At 35.7% G+C, this 27,933-nt stretch overlaps 1 protein-coding gene across 2 annotated transcripts in view; it reads left to right on the top strand.

Annotated features, from left to right (window-relative positions):
• Nucleotides 1-27,933, top strand: part of SEMA3A (semaphorin 3A) — a 267,472-nt gene that overhangs the window by 127,874 nt on the left and 111,665 nt on the right. The window lies entirely within an intron of this gene.

Genomic DNA, 27,933 nt, shown 5'->3' on the forward strand with positions numbered 1-27,933 from the left:
TATACAGCAATTTTACATCATCAGTATGTTTCATAATCTTTAAACTTAGTTCGATAGCACAGGTTTCCTTTCTAGTTGATAAATCGAGTATTTAAAGTAATACTCAGTATAATTAAACTATAAGTTGTTTGTATATAATCGTTTCATGTATCTATAAATATATATATACTCTTTAGAAGCTGCATAATTTTTTTTAAAAAGCATTCATTTGTAAAATAAGCCCTGTAATGAATTTACCAAAAGAAATGTTAATAACTACTCTGAAGAAATGACTATATTTCATGTGATTTCTAGGTAATTTGAAATTATAACTTTATGCAATTTAGATAGGAATTAGTTCTGTCAAGTGATTACAGGTTTGTTGTTGGTGTTTAGTCACTAAGTTATGTCTTGCTCTTTGTGATCCCATGGACAGTAACCCACCAGGCCCTTCTGTTCATGGGATTTTCCAGGCAAGAATACTGTAGTGGGTTGCCATTTTACTTCCCCAGGGGATCTTCCCAACTAAGGGATCAAACTCATGTCTCCTACTTGGTAGGCGGATTCTTTACCACTAAACCACCTGGGAGCCCCGATTAAAGGTTACAGACTGTTAAGTGTTTATATTCAAAACTACAATTGCACTGAACCAATAATTTTAACCTTCTCCATTCTATCTGTGAAATAATATTTGCAGCCTGATATATGTCAAAATATTAATAGTTGATCAGTTTGTAGATTTTATCTATAAAGTTAAAAATATTCTTGTTGAATAACTTATAATCAATAAGAATTTCATGTATTTTTAAAATGGAAAATTTATATCAGTTATACTGATATATACATGTGTAGCATATATTCTTCTGCCAGTGGAGAATGGAGATCTGGACATTTTTTTCCTATATAAGGGGAAGTATTTTACACTACTCAGAAAACATGCTACAAAGTGGTGCTTAAGATGAGTGTTTACATGTAATTTTTCACCAAATGGCATTTTCTTCCCGAACAGCTCTAAATTGACTCATCATCATGTCTTAGGAGAATTATTACTTCAGTGTCTTTTTTTACTCTTTGTCTAAGCTCAAATAAGTTAAGCAAATAACTTTAAATAACTTTCAAAACAACCTTTCCTTTGTTTCAAATCCTGAAAAAAAAAACATTTATAGTAGCATGAAAGGTTTCTCTACTAAAACAAGAATAATTTTATTTATTTTTCATCTCAAGCTAATATTTTATATTCTAGTGGTTTTCATCTTGTTGGACAGGAAGTTCAGAAAAATGAATAGGATAATGCATTTTATGTCATTTTTCTAAGAATATCAGATTTCATAGTCAAAGGCTAATAAAATATTCTGTTTTCTTTAAATAGGTATGAAAAATATCTTCATAATCAGTCAGCATAAAGCTCACATAGAATACCATTTGTGCCATATTATGATAGTGGTAAATAAAATTGAACTAAGACAGAAGCCCTGCCTTAACTAACTTAGAATTTACTTAGAGATATGACATAAAACTGTCAAAGTCACAACATATTTTCAACAAACAATTTTTGGTGCTCTTTTTATGATGATACCAACTTTATGGATTAATAGTTGAAAGATATATTTAACATGTTTCCTGTCCAAAAGACTGCATGGGCATTTGAGAAAGAAATTAAAAAAATAAAATAGAAATCATTTGTAACAGTTATAATATGGTTATATTATACAGTTATAATATGGTTATGCATACAGTACCAGAGAATCCCTGATTTTGGAGTATCCAGTTTTGCCTAAGAGTATTTAAGCTAGTTCCAAGCAGGTCAAAACAGAATAGGGTCATTTCAGAAAATGGGGAGAAATTGCAAGGCACAGAGGAACAAGAGTAAGACAAAATGCAAAAGCATAGAGGAAGAGTGATGCTGATGAAAGAATGTAATACAATGCGATAGATTTTCAGAGAATGCATGTCAGTGAGAATGAAGTATTCATGGCAAGAGGATAGTCATAACAGCAATAACAATAAAACAATAATAATAAATTGCTATTTTTGAGGTACTCCTAAACACTTTTAGGTATGACTTCTGTTTATCTCTCGTATTTCCACCGAGATGCCCCTCTCTAAGGAAAGCCTTTGCTGACTATTTCATTCCTAGTTTCCACCTAAGTCAAGTCACCATTGTATTTTGAATATGATATTGTCCTTTAGAAACATACATTAAAATTGCATATATATTGTATGTGTGTGTGTTAGCCTCTCAGTCATGTCAAACTCTCTGCAACCCTGTGGATTATAGCCTGCCAGGCACCTCTGTCCATGGAATTCTCCAGTCAAAAATACTGGAGTAAGTAAACATTCCTTTCTCCAAGGGATGTTCCCAACCCAGGGATCAAACTCGTGTCTCCTGCTTTGCAGGTGGATTCCTTACCATCTGAGCCACTAGAGAAGCCCTTGTATATATCTATATATGTATGTGTATCCCCTGTATATGTATCTAGACACTTATTTGTTGAATGTCCGTATTCTCTATAACACTGTAAATGCCAGAATACTGATAGTGTCTTTGTCTTATCTAGTTTTGCAATCCCACGCCTGGCATGAGGTGAGATCATTAAAGATTAATGATTGCATATCTAAGCACTATGCCAAGTAGTTATCTTGGTTCATCACTTCACCAGTTTAAATAGGCAGATAGAAGTTTTTTGCATTTTATAATGAGAAAAATGAAAATTAGAGTGGTTCATTGATTAGGGAATTCCAGAGTCACATTTTGAACCAAGGTCTTTATTACGACTAACCTCTTAGTACAGTAACTAGGTTAAGTTAATTGAAAGTGAATTCTGATATGGCCTGTTTAAGAGATGGGATAAATGTATCAAGCAGGGTAAATCAAGGTAGAGCATCAAAGGGATCTAGGAAGCTAAGTAGAAATCTAATCTTGATATGACCAAAATTTCTCTCATGGCTCAGATGGTAAAGAATCTGCCTGCAATGTGGGAGATCTGAGTTCGATCCCTGAGTTGGGAACATCCCCTGGGGAAGAGAATGGCAACCCACTCCAGTATTCTGGCCTAGAGAACGCTATGGAAAGAGGAGCTTTGTGGGCTACTGTCCATGGGGTTGCAAAGAGTTGGACATGACTGAGTGACTAACACACACACATACATCCACTCCAGTATTCTTGCCTGGAGAATTCCATGGACAGAGAAATCTGGCAGGGCTACAGTCCATGGGGTTATAAAGAGTCGTACAGGACTGAGCCACTAAAACTTGACTGGTAAAGGCAGAAGAAAAAAACATATAACTTTTTTGGTTAAAAGATAAAAATATCAGTAATTGATAGTTAATAAATCATAAATGAAGCTGATAAACCAAAGGAATATTCTGAGCTCTGAACATATACCATAATGATGATTAATTTCATTGATGAGATTTGGAGCATCATCAAGAGAATTGACCTGATTATAGGATCCTAGTGTTCAGAGGATTGGTCTCAACTCTACTGAGGTTATGATTGGGATGACATATCCAGCAATATATCACTTAGGCAAATGTTAAGCTGAAGGGAATAAAAGGGGTAGAAATGTAGATAAGGGAGTCCTGACTGTGAAGTTCTGAGTGGTAATTAGGGGAAAATGAAACATTAAAACACACACACACACAGACTAATAAACCTAAGCAGAAATACTTCTGGTGGAGCTAGGTAAGAAATGATGAAGAAAGAGGAATTAGAGAGGGGTAGAACAAACAAGGGCTTCCCAGGTGGCTCAGTGGGTAAAAAAATCTGCCTGCAATGCAGGAGATGTGGGGTCGATCCCTGGGTCTGAAAGATCCTGTGGAGGAGGGCATGGCGACCCTTTCTAGTATTCTTACCTGGAGAATCCCGTGGACAGAGGAGCCTGGTGGGCTCCAATCCATGGGGTTGCAAAGATGACTGAAGTGACTGAGTACACAGAACAAACACAGAATGGAGTTAAAACAGAAAATCTTGCCTTGTATTCATAATAGGCACTCAGAATTTCCATAGTCAATGAAAATGCCAAGGAATACCAGCAACAAAAAGCCTTGGGAAAACTCCAGTGGAGTTGGAACAAGAAAGTCATTGGTGTTTATGGCCCTGTAAGTAGAAGGGTGGGAATGGAATTCAGAATAAAATGTTAATGAGGAAGGGATCATTGAGGACAAGAAAAAGGAATAAAACAATTTATATGTGAGATTTGGAATAATCTGAAAGGAATCAAATTTAAGGAGTGTCAGTCAATAAGAAAAAACAAATTGTGTAGGTAGCCACATTTATCTTTATGTGTCTAAAATATATTTCCCAGTTAATCTTTGGAAAAAAAAAAACATAACTTATCTCGGTTCTCAGGTCTGTCGTGTGTTACACAGGCCTCTTGTTATCATTTTGAGCATGTGAAGAAACAAGTTAAGACAACTTGTGGTAAAACAAGATTAGAAATAATAGTTCCTTGTTCCCAGAAACTTGTATTAGTACACAAACCACAACTTTTTGGGTAGGAGTTTTTACATCACACGTTTTATGTAGTAAAATCTGAAGCCTACTATCTTCTATTATAATACCTTGGCCATGCACAAGAATTATTGTGAATTCCAGCTCTGTTAATTATTAGTTGTACCCCCTGGAGCATAGACAGTCTCCTTAACTGTCAAATGAATAAAATAATATCTACCACCTAGCACATTTGTGGGGAATATATTTTATGTATAATTTGACAATACATGAACTGTGAACTTGCAGATGTTCAGGCTGGATTTAGAAAAGGCAGAGAAATCAGAGATGAAATTGCTAGCATCTGCAGAATCATCGAAAAAGCAAGAGAGTTCCAGAAAAACATCTACTTTTGCTTCATTGACTATGAGAAAGCCTTTGACTATGTGGATCAAACGGTGGAAAATTCTTACAGAGATGGGAATACCAGACCACCTGACCTGCCTCCTGAGAAATCTGTATACAGGTCAAGAAGCAACAGTTAGAACTGGACATGGAACAACAGATTAGTTCCAAATAGGGAAAGGAGTATGTCAAGGCTGTATGTTGTCACCCTGCTTATTTAACTTATATGCAGTGTACATCATGCAAAATCCTGGGCTGGATGAAGCACAAGCTGGAATCAAGATTGCTAGGAGAAATATCAATAACCTCAGCTATGCAGATAACACCACCCTTATGGCAGAAAGTAAAGAACTAAAGAGCCTCTTGATGAAAGTGAAAGAGGAGAGTGAAAAAGTTGGCTTAAAAACTCAACATTCAGAAAACGAAGATAATGGCATCTGGTCCCATCACTTCATGGCAAATAGATGAGGAAACAATGGAAATGGTGACAGATTTTATTTTGGGGGCTCCAAAATCACTGCAGATGCTGATTGCAGCCATGAAATTAAAAGACACTTGCTCCTTGGAAGAAAAGTTGTGACCAACCTAGACAGCATATATAAAGCAGAGACATTACCTTGCCAACAAACGTCTGTCTATTCAAAGCTATTGTTTTTCCAGTAGTCATGTATGGATGTGAGAGTTGGACTATAAAGAAAGCTGAGCACCGAAAATTGATGCTTTTGAACTGTAGTGTTGGAGAAAACTCTTGAGAGTCCCTTGAACTGCAGGGAGATCCAATCAGTCCATCCTAAAGGAGATCAGTCCTGAATATTCATTGGAAGGACTGATGCTGAAACTGAGACTCCAATACTTTGGGCACCTGATGAAAAGAACCGACTCATTGGAAAAGACCCTGATGCTGGGAAAGTTTGAAGGTGGGAGGAGAAGGGGACAACAGAGGATAAGATGGTTGGATGGCATCATCAACATGATGGACATGAGTTTGAGTAGGCTCAAACTCATGGACAGGGAAGCCTGGTGTGCTGCAGTCCATGGGGTCGCAAAGAGTTGGACATGACTGAGAGACTGAACTGAACTGAACTGAAAATAGCAATAATAGAACCAATTGCAAAGAGTTTACATGTTTTAAGCCTGAGGTGAAATTCAGAGTCACACTACTACAAAGCACCAGAACCTGAGCTCAAACTCTGGTGCTCTGACTCCAGAGACTGTGAAAGTGGCCGACATAGGACTAATATCTGTGTTCTCAACTTGTGCTTCTGTAATTTAATGCTGGTTTCAGAGAGAGGCTGAACAAAGTGGACAGTGGTAATAGTGATTGGTAGTAGCCACATCAGTAGCAGCTGGCTTTATATCTTGTGGTTCTGCAAAGTGATCACACAAAGTACCATTTATACAGCTATAGGGGTAGGAAAACAGGGAAAAAAATACTGCATTGGCCTCTCTCCTGATTCTGTCTGTCAGCCTATGTTTGGACATTGAAGCAATTATAAAGTACCAAACAATGACAAGATGAGAAAAATAAAACCAAAAAATTAGTGGAAGGTGAGCAGTCTGACTTGATTATACTTTTAAGATTCAGTGATCCCTGGGTCTGGAAGATCTCCTGGGGGAGGAAATGGCAACCCACCCCTGTATTCTTGCCTGGAGAATCCTGTGGACAAAGGAGCCTGGCAAGTTATGGTCTTTGAGGTCACGGAGTCAGACATGACTGAAATCACTTGACATATTGTACTTCCCCTCTTCTATATTTGTCAAAGCTTCTGACTCAACCAACCATGTCTTCATGAGAATGCATTCATATGCTTTTTTTTTTTTTTCCATTTTGCCTGGTTTATTTTTAGTAATAAAAGTGCAAGAGGAATTCAGAATAGAGAAGGCTGATGGCTTCATTTACTTTTAAAAGGTTAAAGAAGATGTAAAAATTAGAGTAATATAAGGGGATTGTTGTTGTAGTTGCTAAATCCTGTCCTCCTCTTTTGTAACCCAATAGGACTGTAGCCACTAGACTCCTCGGTCCATGGGATTCTCCAGGCAAGAATACTGAAGTGGTTTGCTGTTCCCTTCTCGAGGGGATCTTCCCAACCCAGGGAATGAAACTGTCACCTTCTTGGCAGGCAAATTCTTTATCACTGAGCCATCAGGGAAGCCCATTTAAGGAGACACTTCAGATAAAATTAATTTTGTGGTATAAACTCAGGCCTTCCCTGATGGCTCAGCTGGTAAAGAATCCACTTGCAATGCAGTAGACCCCAGTTCAATTCCTGGGTTGGGAAGATCCACTGGAGGAGGGATAGGCTACCTATTCCAATATTCTGGCATGGAGAATTTCATGGACAATACAACTGGATGCAGTTTTCGCTCTCACTTTTCATGGTATAAACTCAACAAATTTATTTTGTTTTCTAATTGTTTTTTCTCTAGTAAATGTTACTGGACTTTGATCTGCAAAAACTATCAAATTTCTAATTTTCCAGTTGTGAGCACATGATTAAGGATATTCCTCAACTTAGTTCCTATTATATTTTATCCTTTCCTGAACTTGGAGCAGTTTTCCGTTTCCATATGTGTTCACTCACTGTCCTCATCTCAGCCCACCAGTTACTTTTTCCCACCAGAACAGTGTCTTAAGATTTTACAATCAGTTTGAAAGCTCTGTGTAATATGGTATCTTCCTACATTTGTGTTCTCTTTACCTAGATATCTCTCTTTGCTTCTCCTAAGCTTCAATGCAGTTCATTTGTACAGTTACCCACCAGCCCCAAAAAATCATTAAAAATGTAGCATCCTTCGTCACTAATAACATATTTGTATCCTTTATTCTTAACATCCCTTGAGAGACCCACATGGTTAGACATCACATTATATAGGCATTTTTCAATTTTTAAATACTGTAACTTAATTTTTCCTAATGGCATTATCTTTGGCAATGAATGACATCAGGGAATAATTGGCTCACAAGTAGATTGTCACAATTAAGAGCAGTCTAAATCTATAAAGTCAAAGCTAACTGACTACTGTTGAGGACAGATTTCTCCCTTATTTTGTTCACATTCAGAAATTTTGACTTAAGATTTGGGATATGTGAGGCAAATGAGTGTTGTGACTTTTTATTAACAAACTTGGATACTTTGGCCACCTCATGCGAAGAATTGGCTCACTGGAAAAGACTCTGATGCTGGGAGGGATTGGGGGCAGGAGGAGAAGGGAACAACAGAAAATGAGATGGCTGGATGGCATCACCGACTCGATGGAGGTGAGTTTGAGTGAACTCCGGGAGTTGGTGATGGACAGGGAGGCCTGGCGTTCTCTGATTCATGGGGTCACAAAGAGTCGGACATGACTGAGTGACTGAACTGAACTGAACTGGGAAGCGGCCTTATTTTCCTTACGTGTACTACCTTGGCATTAGCAAAATTTGAGAGTCTTCAAATAAGGAGGAGCTATATTTCTAATACAGGACATATCTGGGAGTATAAGTGATAGGAGATTATGTTCAGATTCCAGAAATGTTTAAAAGCTACAAAATAAAAAAAAGTATTTTGTCTCTTTTGGGAGGACCTTTTATAGTGCTACGTAGAGCAGCAGCATTTGTACTACTAACTATTTAAGATACTAAATGAATTTTGACCCTGTATTCTTGATACTCTAAATTAGCTATGAAGCATTCTAAGCAAAATGGGTTTAGAGGATTATTTAATGATGTGTAGAAACAGGATAACCAGATCATGCCATAAGCAATTTCATCTGAGATTTTATACATTTATTCTTAACTCACTGTCCTAATCCAACTATGCAGAGAACTCTTTATGGTTCAGATTTTCTGAGTGACAGTTTATAAAGAAAGAGGTACAGAATTACAATTCATTAGTTGGAAAGAATCTTTCTACTGTGCTATGTTATCTAACCAGATTTTATAATTATTTTCAGAGTATGAATATCACTTATCATGTAGCTACTTGATCATTTATTCAGAAATGTAGAGTAATTTCAAAAACTATTTTGAAACAATAACCAGGTCATCATTTTCCTGGCCTTTATGATTAGTTTTTTTAAGTATTATTATGAAAATAAATAAATAAGCCTTATTATTATAAAATAAATAAATATCTTGAAAGATATAAGAACTGTAGCAAAACTAAGAATGATTCTATAAAATTAAATCTAACTCTAAAATCAAGCTATTATATATATAATCAGCTAGAATTTCATTGAAATGGTTGTTTGGTTGGTTGGTAGTTCTTCAGTTCAGTTCAGTTCAGTTCAGTCGCTCAGTCGTGTCCGACTCTCCGCGACCCCATGAATCACAGCACGCCAGGCCTCCCTGTCCATCACCAACTCCCGGAGTTCACTCAAACTCATGTCCACAGAATCGGTGATGCCATCCAGCCATCTCATTCTCCGTCGTCCCCTTCTCCTCCCGCCCCCAACCTTTCCCAGCATCAGAGTCTTTTCCAGTGAGTCAACTCGTCGCATGAGGTGGCCAAAGTATTGCAGTTTCAGCTTTAGCATCAGTCCCTCCAATGAACATCCAGGATTGATCTCCTCTAGAATGGACTGGTTGGATCTCCTTGCAGTATAAGGGACTCTCAAGAGTCTTCTCCAACACCACAGTTCAAAAGCATCGATTCTTTGGCGGTCAGCCTTCTTCACAGTCCAACTCTCACATCCATACATGACCACGGGAAAAACCATTGCCTTGACTAGACGGACCTTGGTTGGCAAAGTAATGTCTCTGCTTTTTAATATACTATCAAGGTTGGTCATAACTTTCCTTCCAAGGAGCAAGCGTCTTTTAATTTCATGGCTGCAATCAGCATCTGCAGTGATTTTGGAGCCCAAAAAAACAAAGTCTGACACTGTTTCCACTGTTTTTCCATCTATTTCCCATGAAGTGATGGGACCAGATGCCATGATCTTTGTTTTCTGAATGTTGAGCTTCAAGCCAACCTTTTCACTCTCCTCTTTCACTTTCATCAAGAGGCTTTTGAGTTCCTCTTCACTTTCTGCCATAAGGGTAGTGTCATCTGCATATCTTGAGATTATTGATATTTCTCCCAGCAATCTTGATTCCAGCTTGTGCTTCTTCCAGCCCAGCGTTCCTCATGATGTACTCTGCATATAAGTTAAATAAGCAAGGTGACAATATACAACCTTGACGTACACCTTTTCCTATTTGGAACCAGTCTGTTGTTCCATGTCCAGTTCTAACAGTTGCTTCCTGACCTGCATACAGGTTTCTCAAGAGGCCTACTGTATATCCACCACTTGTATGATCACTGATGTTCAGAAAACAAGCAGAAATAAGAATTTGAAACAGGGCAGAAAAATAAACATAAGACAATTAGTAATGCCACTTGAAATGTAGCTTATATTGTATACAGAGTGATGTCTTTTACAGAGTTAACTATTTAAAAATAAATGTAACAGTAACCCACAAAGATAGCTGTGGAAAGAGGCAGAATTATTTGGTGGAAGAGATTCTAAAACTGAGATATTGACTACTCAGTCAAAAATAGTAATATTAATAAATTAAACTATTTAGAAACCAGGGTTATCCATGGTTATTTCAGTCAGTCATCATTTGGGTTTTATTTACAGTTATGACATACAATATTAAAGACGTATGTATCTTTAAATAAATATTGTTTCAATTATTTTTCATTTAATTAATTTGTATTTAGTTGAGTATATTAGTAAATATCAGTAAAAACATACATATAGTAAATATAGATGAAGAACCATCTCTTATAAGGTCATCATAATCTAATGTCCTTTAATATAAATTAAAAGATAAAAAATATTATCAAAAATTGTTTTATTTACCAAAATATTTTGAATTGACTATATTCCAATCAAATTTGGACCTTATTTGCATTTTTACATTCTTTTAAGAATATTTTTGTATGTTTCTGTGAAATCATATTCTACTGATTAAATTCTAGCATCAAATATTGAGAATGAAGCCTCTCATTTGTATTATAATTGTAATCACACAGTAACGAATGCTACCAGTAATACGCATTATATATAATTTACCTGATCCTATAAAATTCAGACATGATTTTAATATGTACTTTTTCAGGTATAGATGAGTACTCTAAGAGCATATTTCCAGTGATGTTTTAATACAGCCAAAATTTAGTTTTTCTGTCCACGTGCAGATTTTGGATGGCTTGAATTTCTTGTCAAACTTTGAGCTCAGGTCTTTGCCCAAAAAATTTTTTATATTCTGGATGCTCCTAAATTTCCCTTGGTCGTCTCTTAAAAAGGACCTTAGAACTGAATTCTCTCAAGATTTAACATAGTATAACCTTTTCTTCTTAAATTAAGAAACACCATTTGTATTCAAGATTAAAAATAAATATGACTTAAAAATATTGTGTTATCAAATAATCTTTTCCTTATTTAGTGATACAGATTTCTTCAATGATGACAATAATATTAGGAATTAGCTAAATTTCTCAGGACTTAACTACTCCACTGCGTACCAACTGCCTCTTTCATTATGTTTTCCACTCGTGTTACCACCTTGAGTTCTTTCCGCTTTTCCCTGCCTGTTGCTTATCTTTGTTATTTAACTTTGTATCTAGAATGCAGCCCAAATCAATAATTCACAATTTGAAAATTAGTGAAACATACATAATATATTCTAGTCTTTTAAGAGTGTGTACTTCTTGCCTCTGTGTGTACTGGCATAGAACAGTAACATGGATAATGAGATGATGATAAAACAATTTTAAGGAAACAGTATTAAGCCAAAACTACAAGGCACACTGAAAAGCTACCCCGAAAGACAGAATCCTTTTTTCAGTATTTTTATTCTACACTATGGGGAAAGCCATCCTCAACCTTGTTCTCAGTGTTAGAAAAAAATAAGGAAGAGGCCAAAAATTAAAACAGAGAACCTTTAGTCAATCTCATAATCAAAAATAAAAAAGTGTTTTGTTTTCTTGACCTTTAAAATATATAGTAGAGTGTGTGCATGTATATGTTTAATATAAACCTGATATAATGGTTAGGAAGTATTTTAAAATATATGTAATATTGTTATAAACATATTTATAGATTATATACAATGCATTTATATGTACATATATGCACTCATTTAAAATTGTTTATGCATATAGATAACTTTTTATGCTATTTTCATATTTATAATTTTTCCATAGGTATATGCAAACATATGTATGAACATTGTTATATGTATGTGTTTGCTGCTGCTGCTGCTGCTAAGTCGCTTCAGTCGTGTCCGACTCCACGCGACCCCATAGACGGCAGCCCACCAGGCTCCACCGTCCCTGGGATTCTCCAGGCAAGAACACTGGAGTGGGTTGCCATTTCCTTCTCCAGTGCATGAAAGTGAAAAGTGAAAGTGAAGGCGCTCAGTCGTGTCGGACTCTTCGCGACCCCATGGATGCAGCCTACCAGGCTCCTCCGTCCATGGGATTTTCCAGGCAAAAGCGCTGGAGTGGGGTGCCATTGCCTTCTCCGATGTATGTGTTTAGGGACTTTCTAATTATAATGTTGTATATTACCTGTCAACACTGATCAAATATAGATTTGAAAAATATTGACAATTTTTTAAAAAATGTGACACCTGGAAAATACAATTTTGCTAAATTTTTATTTCCTGTTGTTCCCATATCAGTTCATTGGTCTCATTGCTTAATTCTGGTGGTGCAGGTGGTAAAGAACCCGCCTGCCAATACAGGAGACATGAGACCTGAGTTCGATCCCTGGGTCTGAAAGATCCCCTGAAGGAGGACATGTCAGTCCACTCTATTCTTACCTGGATAATCCCATGGACAGAGGAGTCTGATTGGCTATGGTCTATAGGGTTGCAGAAGGGAATGACACCCCACTCCAGTACTCTTGCCTGGAAAATCCCATGGATGGAGGAGCCTGGTGGGATGCAGTCCATGGGGTCACAAAGAGTCGGACAGGACTGAGCAACTTCACTTTCCCTTTTCACTTTCCTTCATTGGAGAAGGAAATGGCAACCCACTCCAGTGTTCTTGCCTGAAAAATCCCAGTGACGGGGGAGCCTGGTGGGCTGCTGTCTATGGGGTCGCACAGAGTCGGACATGACTGAAGTGACTTAGCAGCAGCAGCAGCAGCAGCATAGGGTTGCAAAGAGTCAGACACAACTGAAGCAACTTAGCATAGCATATACATGGTGTAATATATTATGTGCTTTCTTTAACTTATTAAAAAAAATCTCTTCATTTTGAATTTGCATACTACAAACTATGTAGGAATATATGTCAAAACTTTCAGTATTCAATTTTTATACTACCTTCAGTCTTTATGAGTTAATAGTCTCTCCACATCTAACATTTTGCAACTCTTGATGACAGGGACTAAAATGTATTTTTTAAGAGTAATACATGGACATCAACAAGCTGAGCAAGATACTATCTGAGCTTTCAACTGCTCTTAATTTAATTTATAATGAAGATTTATTATGATCTCTGTAACTGAAAATGCCATTTAGAATGATATAAATGTCTCATGCATGCGAATGGTAATTTTGGTATAATTTTCAACATCAAGCATTTTAGTTACTCAAATAAAAATATAATTTCAGTTATTTGATAACAAAAGTCTTGTTTTATAGATAGTGAATTCTGTCAGTGAGAGAGATACATTTATAAATACTACAAGTGTTCACTGTAGTAGATTAGCAATAATGACGCAGAAGTCAGCTTAACATGTGACACAGAATGCCTTCATAGTCATTAATTTGAAAGCAAAAGAAGCTAGCCAATATCTGAGTATTTCTCAGGATTGCTCTGCCTGTGTTTTGTAGTGATTAAACACATAGCCTTAAAGATTGTCTTATGTATTCTGGCTAATTTATTGAGATATAAATATTTTAAATACTTATTTTTATCAAAATGAAAGACTGTTAAACAGCAGTGTATGTATAGAATTATTTATCTAAAAAGAATTAGCGAAGAGCTATGGAGAATTATGATACATGACATAATTTCAGATCATTTTGAAGTTCCCACTAATTCTTATGTATAGCCATGATTAATTGCTAAACTTTAAGTAAATCTGAAAGATGGAGACAATCAGATGGTGATGCAATGTAGTTTTTGGTAAATAAGTCACAATGTTCTATAGGAGTTGCAAACATAAATACCTAAAGTATGTTGCAGGTGACATAAAATGATGAAAATGGAAACAAAAGAATGTGGAACAATGCAAACATTGACTGTCCAATGAAAAGTGCTAAATCCATGAAAAGGCTTTCAAATTCAAGATATCAGAAGACCACATCGTCTAAACAGAGTGTGTGTCTGGGCCAGATTCAGTTCATGCACTGTCAGTTTGAAAATTTATTTATGATATAGTGAGCCTGGTTTTTTGGGAGGGGAGTGTTTGTTTTTAATAGATGGGGTGCATGATAATTGTATATAATGGTAAAGGTAGATAAAAACAGTAGAAATAGAAAAAATTAATATCTAAATTACAAAAACTAGATAGTATCTTAATGCGTTTCCTTCATTTCTTTCCATGTATCTTGAATAGTTGTTGTGTTACCATATAATGCTTCCACAATGACTTAACAGAGTTACTAATTCTAGGTATTACAACAAATTTCATATAAACATTTGTTTTAATATTTACTATCCTCTTACTGGCATTTATATGTTTTTCAGTCTTCTATATACCATGCTGAAACTCTTCTTGCTTAAGTTTTTTAATGTTTTTCTCACTTGTGTATTTTTTGAAAAGTAAAATAATCAAGTTGATGTATATGGACATTTTAAAAGAGCTTTCTAATTGCCAAACCATTCTCTAAAATTTAAATCTCCCCAAGAATTGATAGGCTTATCTCCTTCCTAAAATACTTTTGCCAAAAATATATACTATTTTGGAAAACTTTGCTAATTTGCTAAAAGAAAATCATTTATTTATGTCATATGATTATAACAACACTGGAATGATAAGGCTTTGCTAAAACAAAACTTGATATAAATAAACTGTTATTTCTTTTGGCATTAGTTCTTCCCAGATGGTATCTATGGAAAACTCTTGAAATGTAAAGAAATGATATGAATAGATTCCAATACTTCTTACAGTACATATGCTGCTTTCTATTGACATAGTTATATTTAGGTTGATAAAATTCCCCTCTGGTATCTAATCATGGATGTGACAAACACGTTTACAAAAAAGAGTGGTGAAAAATAATAGCCGTAATTTCACAATTTAGGATAAAAAACACTAATGGTTTGTGAAATTGTAGATGGCAAATGCAAAATAGCTGTATTTTGGACATAGAACTTAAAATGCACATGGAAAGATCAATTGAATTGTTCCATTATTTCATATTTTTGTGAACTATTGATTTGCTCTTTGTCTGAGCTCACTTTACCAGGTTTCACTGGGGCAAAGCATTTTAGAGTAAATTGTTCATGTTCTGGAATTTCTCATTCTAGCCAAGATAAAATTTACCCTTTCATTGTTATATACCTTGGGAGTTAACAGGCATTCATAGCTGAATAATTACACCATGACAGGTATGAGATATCTGCATAAACTCAAATTAAGCTCCTATTAAAAACATAATCTGCATGAAGTATGAATGCATATGCTTTCTGTTTACTTTGGTTTATACCATTAATTTTAAAGATGACAAAAACCAGATGAATTATGTCATTGATGCTTGTATGAGGAACCCAGACAAATTCATATCCCTTAAATTTAAAGGGCAAATCCTATTTAATCCAGCTGTAAGAAGTATATGTTGTTATGGGCAGACAATGAATAAAGTAATGCTAAGATTTTAGAAAAGGCAGAGGAACCAAAGATCAAATTGCCAACATCCGTTGGATCATCGAAAAAGCAAGAGTCCAGAAAAACATATGTTTCTGCTTTATTGACTATGCCAAAACCTTTGACTGTTTGAATCACAATAAACTGTTGAAAATTCTGAAAGAGATGGGAATACCAGACCACCTGACCTACGTCTTGAGAAACCTGTATGCAGGTCAGGAAGCAACAGTTAGAACTGGACATGGAACAACAGACTGGTTCCAAAGAGGAAAAGGAGTACGTCAAGGCTGTATATTGTCACCCTGCTTATTTAACTTCTATGCAGAGTACATCATGAGAAACGCTGGGCTGGAAGAAGCACAAGCTGGAATCAAGATTGTCTGGAGAAATAGCAATAACCTCAGATATGCAGATGACACCACCCTTATGGCAGAAAAAGCAACAAAAAAGCCTCTTGATGAAAGTGAAAGAGTAGAGTGAAAGAGTTGGCTTAAAGCTCAACATTCAGAAAACTAAGATCATGGCATCTGGTCCCATCACTTCATGGCAAATAGATTGGGAAACAGTGGAAACAGTGTCAGACTTTTTATTTTAGGGGGCTCCAAATCACTGCAGATGGTGATTGCAGCCATGAAATTAAAAGACACTTACTCCTTGGAAGGAAAGTTATGACCAAATTATTTAGCATATTAAAAAGCAGAGACATTACTTTGCCAACAAAGGTCCATCAGGTCAAGGCTATGGTTTTTTTCAGTGGTCATGTATGGATGTGAGAATTGGACTGTGAAGAAAGCTGATTGCCGAAGAATTGATGCTTTTGAACTGCGTTGTTGGAGAAGACTCTTGCGAGTCCCTTGGACTGCAAGGAGATCCAACCAGTCCATCCTAAAGGAGACCAGTCCTGGGTATTCATTGGAAGAACTGATGCTGAAGCTGAAACTCCAATACTTTGGTCACCTCATGCGAAGAGTTGACTCACTGGAAAAGACTCTGATACTGGGAGGGATTGGGGGCAGGAGGAGAAGGGGACGACCGAGGATGAGATGACTGGATGGCATCACCGACTTGATGGACTTGAGTTTGGATATACTCCAGGAGTTGGTGATGCACAGGGAGGCCTGGTGTGCTGCGATTCATGGGGTCTCAGAGAGTCGGACACAACTGAGCGACTGAACTGAAATGAATTTTTCACAAATGTGAAAACAAAGTAATTTCATATATTTTTCTGCAAAGTTAGAATTCTGTTAGTTTTCTCTACTTGTCTTTACTGTTTTAGAGTTTAATGTGGGAACTATATTAAATACAGTGTTATATGTCATGGTCAATTCATTTAAGATTAATTCAGGACCTAACATATGCTTGAATTACAAGGAATACACAGTTGAATTAGGGATATTATTATAACAGACCTTTATGTATGCTGTGTATTCATAAAGTAACATGGTGTGCAAATCAAATACAAAAAAAGAGTTTTATAATCCAACTATTTACTACTGGTTCCGGAAATTGTTTAGCTGGCTCTGTTGTACACTATGTGACCTAAAACAAGTCTTTTTTTTCTCTTTGTTATTTCATTTACAGAATTAGTGTTATTACGCTGTGGACTTCAAGGGATACTGTAATCTTAAAAAAGTAAATACCTACAAAACACTTGGGAGAGTGAACTTGGCTAATATTTACTTAATACATTTACCTTATCACAGATTGTGAGTTATCAACATGCTGTCATAGTAAAGATGTACCACTAACAGTGAATTTAAAATAATTAAAATTATAATGAACTAAATTTCTATATGGTTTAAGTATGCTTCCTTGTGTAAAATATACATTATATCTCATTGAATCCTTGATGCAATTATGTGTAGTATTTCCATTTCATGGAAAAATGTTGACACATCAAAAGAGATTTTAAAAACTTATTTTTGAGCTTGCAATCAACATTTAGCACAGTGGATTAGAGAATCTAGATTTTTACCACATACACCTTCAAAGTCAAATGCAGAATAAAATGTGAATTGTAGAAAGACCATATAATCTCTGGAGACTAATTTTAGAGGTAAAATTTCCACTTTACTAAAGCATTGCTTGAACAGACTGTAGAAATAGAAATCAATGATTTTAAAACATTCCTACCTATATTCAGTCTAGAGATGAACTTAGTAGATGTTATGTACCCTGATGATACTACCCTTCCTTCTGTTTGGATCCTAAGAATTCCTCAGGAACAGAAATTAAATTCAGTAAAATGTCTGTATAGGTGTAACTAGAGATTGATCACATATCATGAATATTTAACTGAACTACATTTATATTTATATAACTAGAATATTTTTATTATTTAATTTGATAAATAGAATACTTTTTGACCAAACAACTATCATGTAACTGGTTCTATGGCTTTACTTGCTAAGGAAAACTTTACTTTCCAAGATGTATATTTGAAAAAGTATTGGCAATTATTCAATAATTACAGTTATTGACTCTAAATATTTTAGCATCAAATGACTGAATTTTGGATTCAGAACCAAATCTTGTAGATATTATACATCTAAAACTACTCCAAAAATTAATATTAAAAAGTGTTCGTATACTCATTTCTAAAAATCCTTACAGAAATAAAGCTTTTTCTTAAACTTATACTGAGCTTCATTTTTCAATTAATAGTCATTTACTTGCAACAATGTTTTGTTTATTTAATTGTAGAGAAAAATAAAATTCTAACATATATGGCTGAAATCATGGTGAAATCAAAGGCAGACCTCGTTCAAGCAGGGCAGAAAATTGTACTTGCTTTATTCACATAGCATTACTTTTAAAATTTCCCAGCACTCAGTGACAGATACCAGTGTTACATTTCTTTTGTATCTTCCCACAATGTATATTGTTAAATAACTCTTTCTGACAGGCTAATTTCTATGGAGTTTATTATTCATAATTGCTCTTATATTCTTTTGAAGAGCCAAGGACTCTTAATAGCTCTCAATTTTGAAATAACCACGGAAAATAGGAGATTTCATACAGGCCAGGAAACCAAGTTTGAATGATTAGAATAGAAGAGGGATTGGGGCTGAAGTTCAATAGTTGAATTTATAAAAATAAATGAATACCAAGTAACAGTATATAGAAAATGAAAAAGAAAATGAGTTTTTAAAAGTCTGGATAATCCCTGTATTATGTTCAAGGACAGGGCCAAAAAACAACAGAAGCAGATGTCCAGGGTCAGAGGGATAGGATGAAAGAATCACACCAATTTAGGAACAGAAAGGTCTTTGAAGAATAGCTGATTTGGAAGCTCTTACCATGACTACATAAGGTCAGTAAATCCTAAAGATTGCTTACAAAATATATGTATGCTAGCTTCAGTTTTCTGGAGCAAACAATCCATAACTTTGCTAGAATATCAAAGGGAATTCTGATGTGACATAACTTAAGAAACGAGCTACGAAGGAGCTAGGTGACTTGACATAACAACACACAAAATAAAAATAAAATTCCTTTAAACTGCTGTGATGTGTAAGAAGACTTAATTTTCTCCTCCCCAGGTTATGAGGTGGAGAAGTCAATAGCAAGCCACTCCAGTACTCTTCTTGCCTAGAAAATCCCATGGATGGAGGAGCCTGGTAGGCTGCAGTCCATGGGATCGCTAAGGGTCGGACACGACTGAGCGACTTCATTTTCACTTTTCACTTTCACACATTGGAGAAGGAAATGGCAACCCACTCCAGTGTTCTTGCCTGGAGAATCCCAGGGACGGGGGAGCCTGCTGGGCTTCCGTCTATGGGGTCACACAGAGTCGGACACGACAAGTGAATCAGCAGCAGCAGCAGCAGGTTATGAGGATAGGTTCTTTTTCTGTCAGCAGGCTCATATATCTTAAATCATCTTACACATCACTGTCAGATTCATCATAATATTGCACCACTTTGATGCTATTGTTCTCCAGCTAAAATTATTGCTGTGTAACTTGATATAGAGCAAATTGCTTATTTTGGCACAGAAAACTTTCCACAGTTTGATTCCAAATTTATTTATCTACCTTATCTGCTAATATATGTATACAGTCTTCATTATATAAACTCAACTTTATGTTACTTATCATATAAATTTGTCTAATTTGAGGGAATTTTGTTCATGCTGTTACCTGTAGATGAACTAATTTGCACCTGTACTTTACTCTGCCCTCTCCCTATAAGCTTCTTTTGCCCTCTGCACTCATAACCAATAAACATAGAAACACACAAATGCATACTCTCCCACCAAAATACATTTCTGAAGGACCCAATTAAAATTTTTCTTTCTATACTGGAACATAAAATTACCTATCCCATTTTGAACTCCTGTGGTTTCCAGTTTCTACTACCTTAGGGTATGTCTCACATATTTTTTTGCATAATATTTTCCTAGAGCCCAATTTTTAAATAGTTGTTAAAAACAAGGACTTGAAAAGAGACAGTTCTTTTATCAAATTTTAATCCATCTGTATTACTTTGAGTATTATAGGAAAGAACCCCTGTTTCTCATCTGTAAAACTGGCACAATAATAGTAGGGTTGTTTGAGGATTAAGTGAAAAAATATAGATGAAATTTTGGATATTATGAACACTTAGTATGTTTACGTGTTAAGTGAAATAACTACCAAATACTTACAAACATTGTAATATCATATGTATGTAATTTTTACTGTTATGTAATTTTTGTTGTAATTTCTTATATGCTGATTGAGTTAAATTATTAGGCCTTTCACCTTCATATTCCAAACATAATTGTTACATAGTCACAGTTCAGTATATATTTTTTGCACATATTAATTTTATATGTTTTAGGAAGCATATAAATTGCAAAGTTTTAAAAATAAATATAAAAGTGTAAATCCTAAGAAGAAATTATTTATTTTTATAAGTATAAAATTATATTTAGCAAAAGTCCAAAAGCTTCTCTTGTTTGTGTTCTGCTTGCCAGCATCTCAGAGATACTTAGAGTAATTTCTGTTAATTAAAAAAAATCAGATAAAGCAGTTATCCTTAAATTATGGAGGTATAACATTAATAAGAATGATTTTTGAAGTTCTGCAAAGAAATATTTGATGACTTTTCACCTGAAGCTGGTTCTACTGAGAGGAGTAACTATTTATTAGCAAGCTTAATATTACTAATAACTGAAGAATCACAAAGCCCAATGAAAATGAAACAGAAATAGATTTAAAAGCAAAAGGACTGTAAGGTTAAACTCATTTTCATTAAATTTTATTTTTATGCTTTTGCATAAGGATAAACTCCTTTGAACTATGTAACAAATATCAAAACTCTGTTAATAGTGATATATATAACACAAAACAGTTAAAAACTATTACCTTTCTTAAATCTCACTTTAAAACTAAGTTTAATATTTGAATTCTGTAGTTTGGCCCCTGCTGCACAGTTGTTTTCATATCTGTGTCATATCCCTGAAACATTAGCTCTTAGAGGTCAGGGCTATGTTCTTGGTATTCCTTGGATGTAGTTTTTCTATAGCACCTCTTCTACTCAGTCATATGGTCACTTATTTATTTATTATTTCATTGAGCTTTAACTCGGTGAAAAGTTCTATCTTAGTATTTGGGAGAAACATGGTAAAATTTTTTCTTCACCTCAAAAATATTGAGAAAAGAATCAAATGCAGTATTGAACATCACGGTTGAAGGTAAGAAATGGCACAAAGAGACTATGAGTAGATTCTTATACAAGTTCCAGGGAGAAAATATTATTTTTCTGCTGGGCAAAATTAATGAAAATTTAATGGAATGGTATTATGACTTAAACTTTAAATAACGAGTAAGTTTTGTTACTGGATCACAATAAACTGTGGAAAATTCTGAAAAAGATGGGAATACCAGACCACCTGACCTGCCTGTTGAGAAACCTGGATGCAGGTCAGGAAGCAACAGTTAGAACTGGACATGGAACAACAGACTGGTTCCAAATAGGAAAAGGAGTACGTCAAGGCTGTATATTGTCACCCTGCTTATTTAACTTATATGCAGAGTACATCATGAGAAATGCTGGGCTGGAAGAAGCACACACTGGAATCAAGATTGCTGGGAGAAATATCAATAACCTCAGATATGCAGATGACACCACTCTTATGGCAGAAAGTGAACAGGAACTAAAGAGCCTCTTGATGACAGTGAAAGAGGAGAGTGAAAAGGTTGACTTGAAGCTCAACATTCAGAAAACTAAGATCATGGCATCTGGTCCCATCACTTCATGGCAAGTAGATGGGGAAACAGTGGAAACAATGTCAGACTTTATTTTAGGGGAGGGGGGTCACCAAATCACTGCAGATGGTGATTGCAGCTATGAAATTAAAAGACGCTTACTCCTTGCAAGGAAAGTTATGACCAACCTAGACAGCATATTAAAAAGCAGAGACATTACTTTGCCAACAAAAGTCCATCTAGTCAAGGCTATGGTTCAAGTAGTCATGTATGGATGTGAGAGTTGGACTATAAAGAAAGCTGATTGCCAAAGAATTGATGGTTTTGAACTGTGGTGTTGGAGAAGACTCTTGAGAGTCCCTTGGACTGCAAGAAGATCCACCCAGTCCATCCTAAGGAAGATAAGTCCTGGGTGTTCATTGGAAGGACTGATGTTGAAGCTGAAACTCCAATATTTTGGCCACGTGGTGTGAAGAAATGACTCATTGGAAAAGACCCTGATGTTGGGAAAGGTTGAGGGCAGGAGGAGAAGGGGACGACAGAGGATGAGATGGTTGGATGGCATCACCGACTCGATGGACGTGAGTTTTGGTGGACTCCGGTAGCTGGTGATGGACAGGGAGGCCTGGCGTGCTGTGGTTCATGCGGTCACAGAGAATCGGACACGACTGAGCGACTGAACTGAACTGAACTGAATTTAAATGGAAGAAGGATGGAATGTGAAAAAATACAGGGCATGTATTTGTTCATCTGCCCTACCATTTAATGTTACTTAGGGCAACCCGTTGCTAATAAAAATCAAAACTAATATTTTTAGTATAATCTTTCCTTGCAGATTTCATGGACTTTTTCAACTACAGTTGTGATTTGAAGACAAATTTTCTTTCTCTTGAGACCCTCTAATTTTCAATTCTACTCTTTGCTGCTAATAGGATGTTGCCCAATAGAACTTCTATGACAGTGGAAATGTTTGGATCTGCAGTATTGTATTCACAAGTCTCATGTGACTATTGAACACTTAAACTGTAGCTATTGCAATTGAGGAATAGTATTATTAGTTTTCATTAAATTAAATTGCTACATGTAGAGCTCGTGGCTATTAGAATTGCACAACAAGGACCTGATGCTGCTGCTGCTGCTACTGCTGCTAAGTCACTTCAGTCGTGTCCGACTCTGTGTGACCCCATAGATGGAAGCCCACAAGGCTCCCCCGTCCCTGGGATTCTCCAGGCAAGAACACTGGAGTGGGTTGCTATTTCCTTCTCCAATGTGTGAAAGTGAAATCGCTCAGTCATGTCCGACCCTTAGCGACCCCACGGACTGCAGCCTACCAGGCTCTTCCATCCATGGGAGTTTCTAGAGTCACCTTTTTAAAAGAAGTAAATTCCAAATGAATTTTAGCCACAAATTGATCTCCTTTGGTAAAATATAGTATGCCACAATGTTTCTTGTGAAATCCTATTATTTCCCTTGGTTGCTGAAGCCAGTAGTTTTACCCAGAGTTGTTATTGCCTGTGTACTATTGTTAATTAGGAAAGGAAACTAACAAATTACATCTCCAGGAAGCTCCGAAAGTAACTTTTGAATTTAGTCTTAAAGGAAAGGACGTTCACTCTGGTTTTGAGGAAGGGTGAGCTAGGGGTAGTTTAGACAGAAATAAGAAAACACTGGTGCAATCAGGGAATACCTGATAATTCATTATAACTGGCAAGCAAAGTATCTTTGTAAAAAGCAGGAAATAGAATACTGGATGTTTTAAAATAATTTTAAAATGGATGCCCAAATATTGGGTTTGAATTTATATAGCTTCATACCCTAAATGGTTATTCTATCGCATATACTTTTATTTTCTTTTCATTTCGTTTCCTTTTTACAAGCATCATTTATGTTTTAATCATTAACTAAAGCAACTAAAATTGCAGCTTTGTTGCTTAAATTTATTACTTGGACAAGATTGAGATTTAGTAAATTTATTGCCATGATGTCACCAATGGTTTATAATTTATAAAACTTTGCATTAGACATTAGCACAGTTATTATTTCCTCTAATACCTTACCTCACCACAGTCTTAATAACATTCAGGAAATCCAAAAGACAAAGGGGAAAGAGTGGACTTGAAAGCTAAAAATAGTTGCTGAAAACTGATGCAATCATGTAATAAAATATGGTACAATAACATATGATATATTCATAGTATCTGCTAAAGCAATTAGAATCCATGCAGCTAGATTTCTGTTCATATATTACTAAAAATGAAAACTATTTCATCCCAAGTAAGACGTATAAGCTATTCAATTTTAATTGTATACATTGGTCTTAAGATTTCTGTTCTTATTACTTGCATATGTGATCTATTTAACACTCTTTAAAGCAGAGAATCATTGAATAGCAATCAGGTTTCAAAAAGCCTGCCAAGTACAGCCAGACAGTTGTCTGTGTATTTTGCTACATATGACAACATAGAATGTACAGTTATATTAACAAAGGTTCTTTTCCAAGGAGTCAATATTTTCACGCATATACTAGGTCTCACTCATAAGATAACAGAAACAGCAGTGGGTGTCTCTCAATATTAATCATATTAAGTTTATCAGATATATTAAAAGACTAGACATTTTTTTAATTGAGAAGTTTTATACATATTATAATTAATGTTTTTTTGTCAAAAAGCTTTTGAATGGACTCTGGTCTAGTTATAGGGAAAAATAATTTTCAGTGCATTTTGGTAGTCCAAAGTATTATCATATTTCTAAACACAGGTCTTAATTTCCACTGATGAAAATATAGGCAGGCATTTCCACTCTAGCATGATAGGAAAGAACGATTTTATTTTGGTAACTACAAACAATGAAAAAAAATTAATAAATATTTTTCGGGCATTCTAAGTGTTTTTTATATACATTGTTACAATAAATATTCATAATCAACCCTATGAGATTTTCCTATTCTCCTCATAAAAGGAATCTGAATTTCAGAATGGTTTAGGGATTGCCTGAGGCCCAGATAATAAAAGGCGTGGCCAGGGATAATATCTGATATCAACAACCTTAGACTTCCTTAGTTGGAAAAGGAAATGGCAGCCCACTCCAGTATTCTTGCCTGGAGAATCCCCATGAATAGAGTCCTGTTCATGAACAGGCTACAGTCAATGGGGTCACAAGGAGTCGCACATGATAGAGTGACTATGCAGACTTCATTATTATGTGTAACAGGTATGGATTTTACACTACAAATATTTGTATGTAAGAAATATATTTTACTTTACTACACAGAAATCAAATTATAATTATTCCAAACCTCCATATCACTAGGTTGGAAAAGAAATTCAGTGTTACTCTTCAGTAGAATCATAGAATAGAATAATTACATGGTAGAAACACAGAAATTTGGGGAAGAGTTCTGTTTAAAGAAAGAAGGAAGGAAAGGAAAAGGGAGCTGGCTTTTGAACACATTACCTGATACCATCGTATAGTTTTTCCTCTCTTAAACCATAACTGACATGCTTAACCTTTCTTCCTATGAAGTCTAATGCTTTATCTTGTGAATCAAATGTTAAACACGATGCTGCAAGTACTTCTCATATTCCTTGGCATTGTCCTATCATCTTGGACCATTACCCCAGTCATCAGGTGTCTCATATTTTGAGGGATAGCTCCTCTATCTTAGTCAGTATAATAAAATGTCTTATGAGGACAAGAAATTTATATGTATATTTATAACTATATTTTTAGTCACAGTATCATTTCCAACTGCTGCTTCCTCTAACCTTTGAGGATTAGTAACACAGACAGTTTTTAATATTTTCTATCATTGTGGCAGTAGAGTATATATCAGTTACTGAGTATATTTCTTTTATATTGTTTCCTAATTTTTATCAAAATGTATCTAGATATTTTTTAAACTTCTATGCTTATGCTTTTTCTTAGTATATTGCAAGAAATTTCATACCATAATTTTAATATTCAAGTACCTATGACAAATGTGTTTTTGTAAATAAGTTTGCAATTTGGTGTCTTATGTAACATTTTAAATATTTCAAGTTCTGCTAGGAAAGTTTGCCCACAATGGTAAAAACTTCTGTTAAATTTTCATATTTTTGTTGCTTTAGTATGAGGAGTATTAATAGATTAAGAATAAATTGTGCCTTTTTATTTTGCTGCTTTAAAAATGTTTTATTCTAGTTCTTTAATCATCACAATAAACATTTTAGATTAAATATCCTTATCAACATTAACTTTTAGAAACCTAAATTTCAAGATATTGGTTGCCCATCAAAGACAAGAGCTCACCTCATTGGCCCAACTGGGCCTGACTCCTAACTCACTGCCATTCCTATTGTGTGTATGCATGCATACTAAGTTGCTCAGTTGTATTGACTCTTTGTGACCCCATGGACTGTATGTAGCCTGGCAGGCTCCTCTGTCTGTGGTATTTCTCAGGCAAGAAAACTGGAGTGGGTTTCCATTTCCTTCTACAACTTAATGCAGTTCTGAGAAACCCCATAAAATTTTCACATTGTAAATTTTAGAAGTCAGCTAAAGAACCAACCAGTGGGCTTCCCTGGTGGCTCAGTGGTGAAGAATCCACCTGCCAATACAGGAGACGAGTTCAATTCCTGGGTCAGGAAGATCCCTTGGAGAAGAAAATGGCAACCCATTCTTGGCTGGGGGAAACCACATACAGAGGAAACTGGCAGACTACAGTCCATGGGGCTGCAAAAGAGTCAGATGTGACTTAGTGACTAAACAGCAAGGAACAGTCATTGCTAGGGGATAGCTATTTATCAAGTACAGACCAATGTAAGGAATGCATCAGTTCAGTTCAGTTCAGTCGCTCAGTCATGTCCGACTCTTTGCGACCCCATGAATCACAGCATGCCAGGCTTCCCTGTCCATCACCAACTCCCAGAGTTCACTCAAACCCACCTCCATCGCATCGGTGATGCCATCAAGCCATCTCATTCTCTGTCGTCCCCTTCTCCTCCTGCACCCAATCCCTCCCAGCATCAGAGTCTTTTCCAGTGAGTCAACTCGTCACATGAGGTGGCCAAGGTATTGGAGCTTCAGCTTTAGCATCAGTCCTTCCAATAAACACCCAGGACTGATCTCCTTTAGAATGGACTGGTTGGATCTCCTTGCAGTCCAAGGAACTCTCAAGAGTCTTCTCCAGCACCACAGTTCAAAAGCATCAATTCTTCAGCGATCAGCTTTCTTTACAGTCCAACTCTCACATCCATAAATGACCACGGGAAAAACCATAGCCTTGACTAGACAGACCTTTTTGGCAAAGTAATGACTCTGCTTTTTAATATGCTAAATAATTTGGTCATAACTTTCCTTCCAAGGAGTAAATGTCTTTTAATTTCATGGCTGCAATCAGCATCCGCAGTGATTTTGGAGGCCCCAAAAATAAAGTCTGATACTGTTTCCTCTGTTTCCCCATCTATTTCCCATGAAGTGATGGGACCAGATGCCATGATCTTAGTTTTCTGAATGTTGAGCTTCAAGCCAACTTTTTCACTCTCCTCTTTCACTTTCATCAAGAGGCTTTTTAGTTCCTTTTCACTTTCTGCCATAAGGGTGGTGTCATCTGAATATCTGAGGTTATTGATATTTCTCCTGACAATCTTGATTCCAGCTTGTGCTTCTTCCAGCCCAGCTTTCCTCATGATGTACTCTGCATATAAGTTAAATAAGCAGGGTGACAATATACAACCTTGAGGTACTCCTTAGATATGTTAATTCGCACACTTACAGTAATAAAAATGGAGAATATTTTTGGCTTACTTCCTTTTTCACTCTTCTTCCCTAATTCAAATGATTTTAAGAGTCATAATTTGAAACTCTGCCATTAGCTCCATCAGAAATATTAAATGTTAAATAAAGTGATGTATATTGGCCATAAATGAACACCATTTATTATTCTAAGAACATAGAAAATGCTTTTATATGAACAGTAGAGAAATTGCCAAAAAACCTATCTTATTTCAGTCTGTAGACAAGTTAATGTGCTACTGGAAAATGCATACATATTCTGACCTCATTAATTTCCAGAGCGTTTATTTGCTTCTGAAAAGAGTGCTCAGAAAAACCCCCAGTTAATTCCACTGTCATATAGAAGTCTCACATT

The sequence above is a fragment of the Moschus berezovskii genome, chromosome 3 (genome assembly GCF_049115385.1).
Source record: "Moschus berezovskii isolate FMDL1 chromosome 3, NW_MosBer_1.0, whole genome shotgun sequence".
Taxonomy (NCBI): domain Eukaryota; kingdom Metazoa; phylum Chordata; class Mammalia; order Artiodactyla; family Moschidae; genus Moschus; species Moschus berezovskii.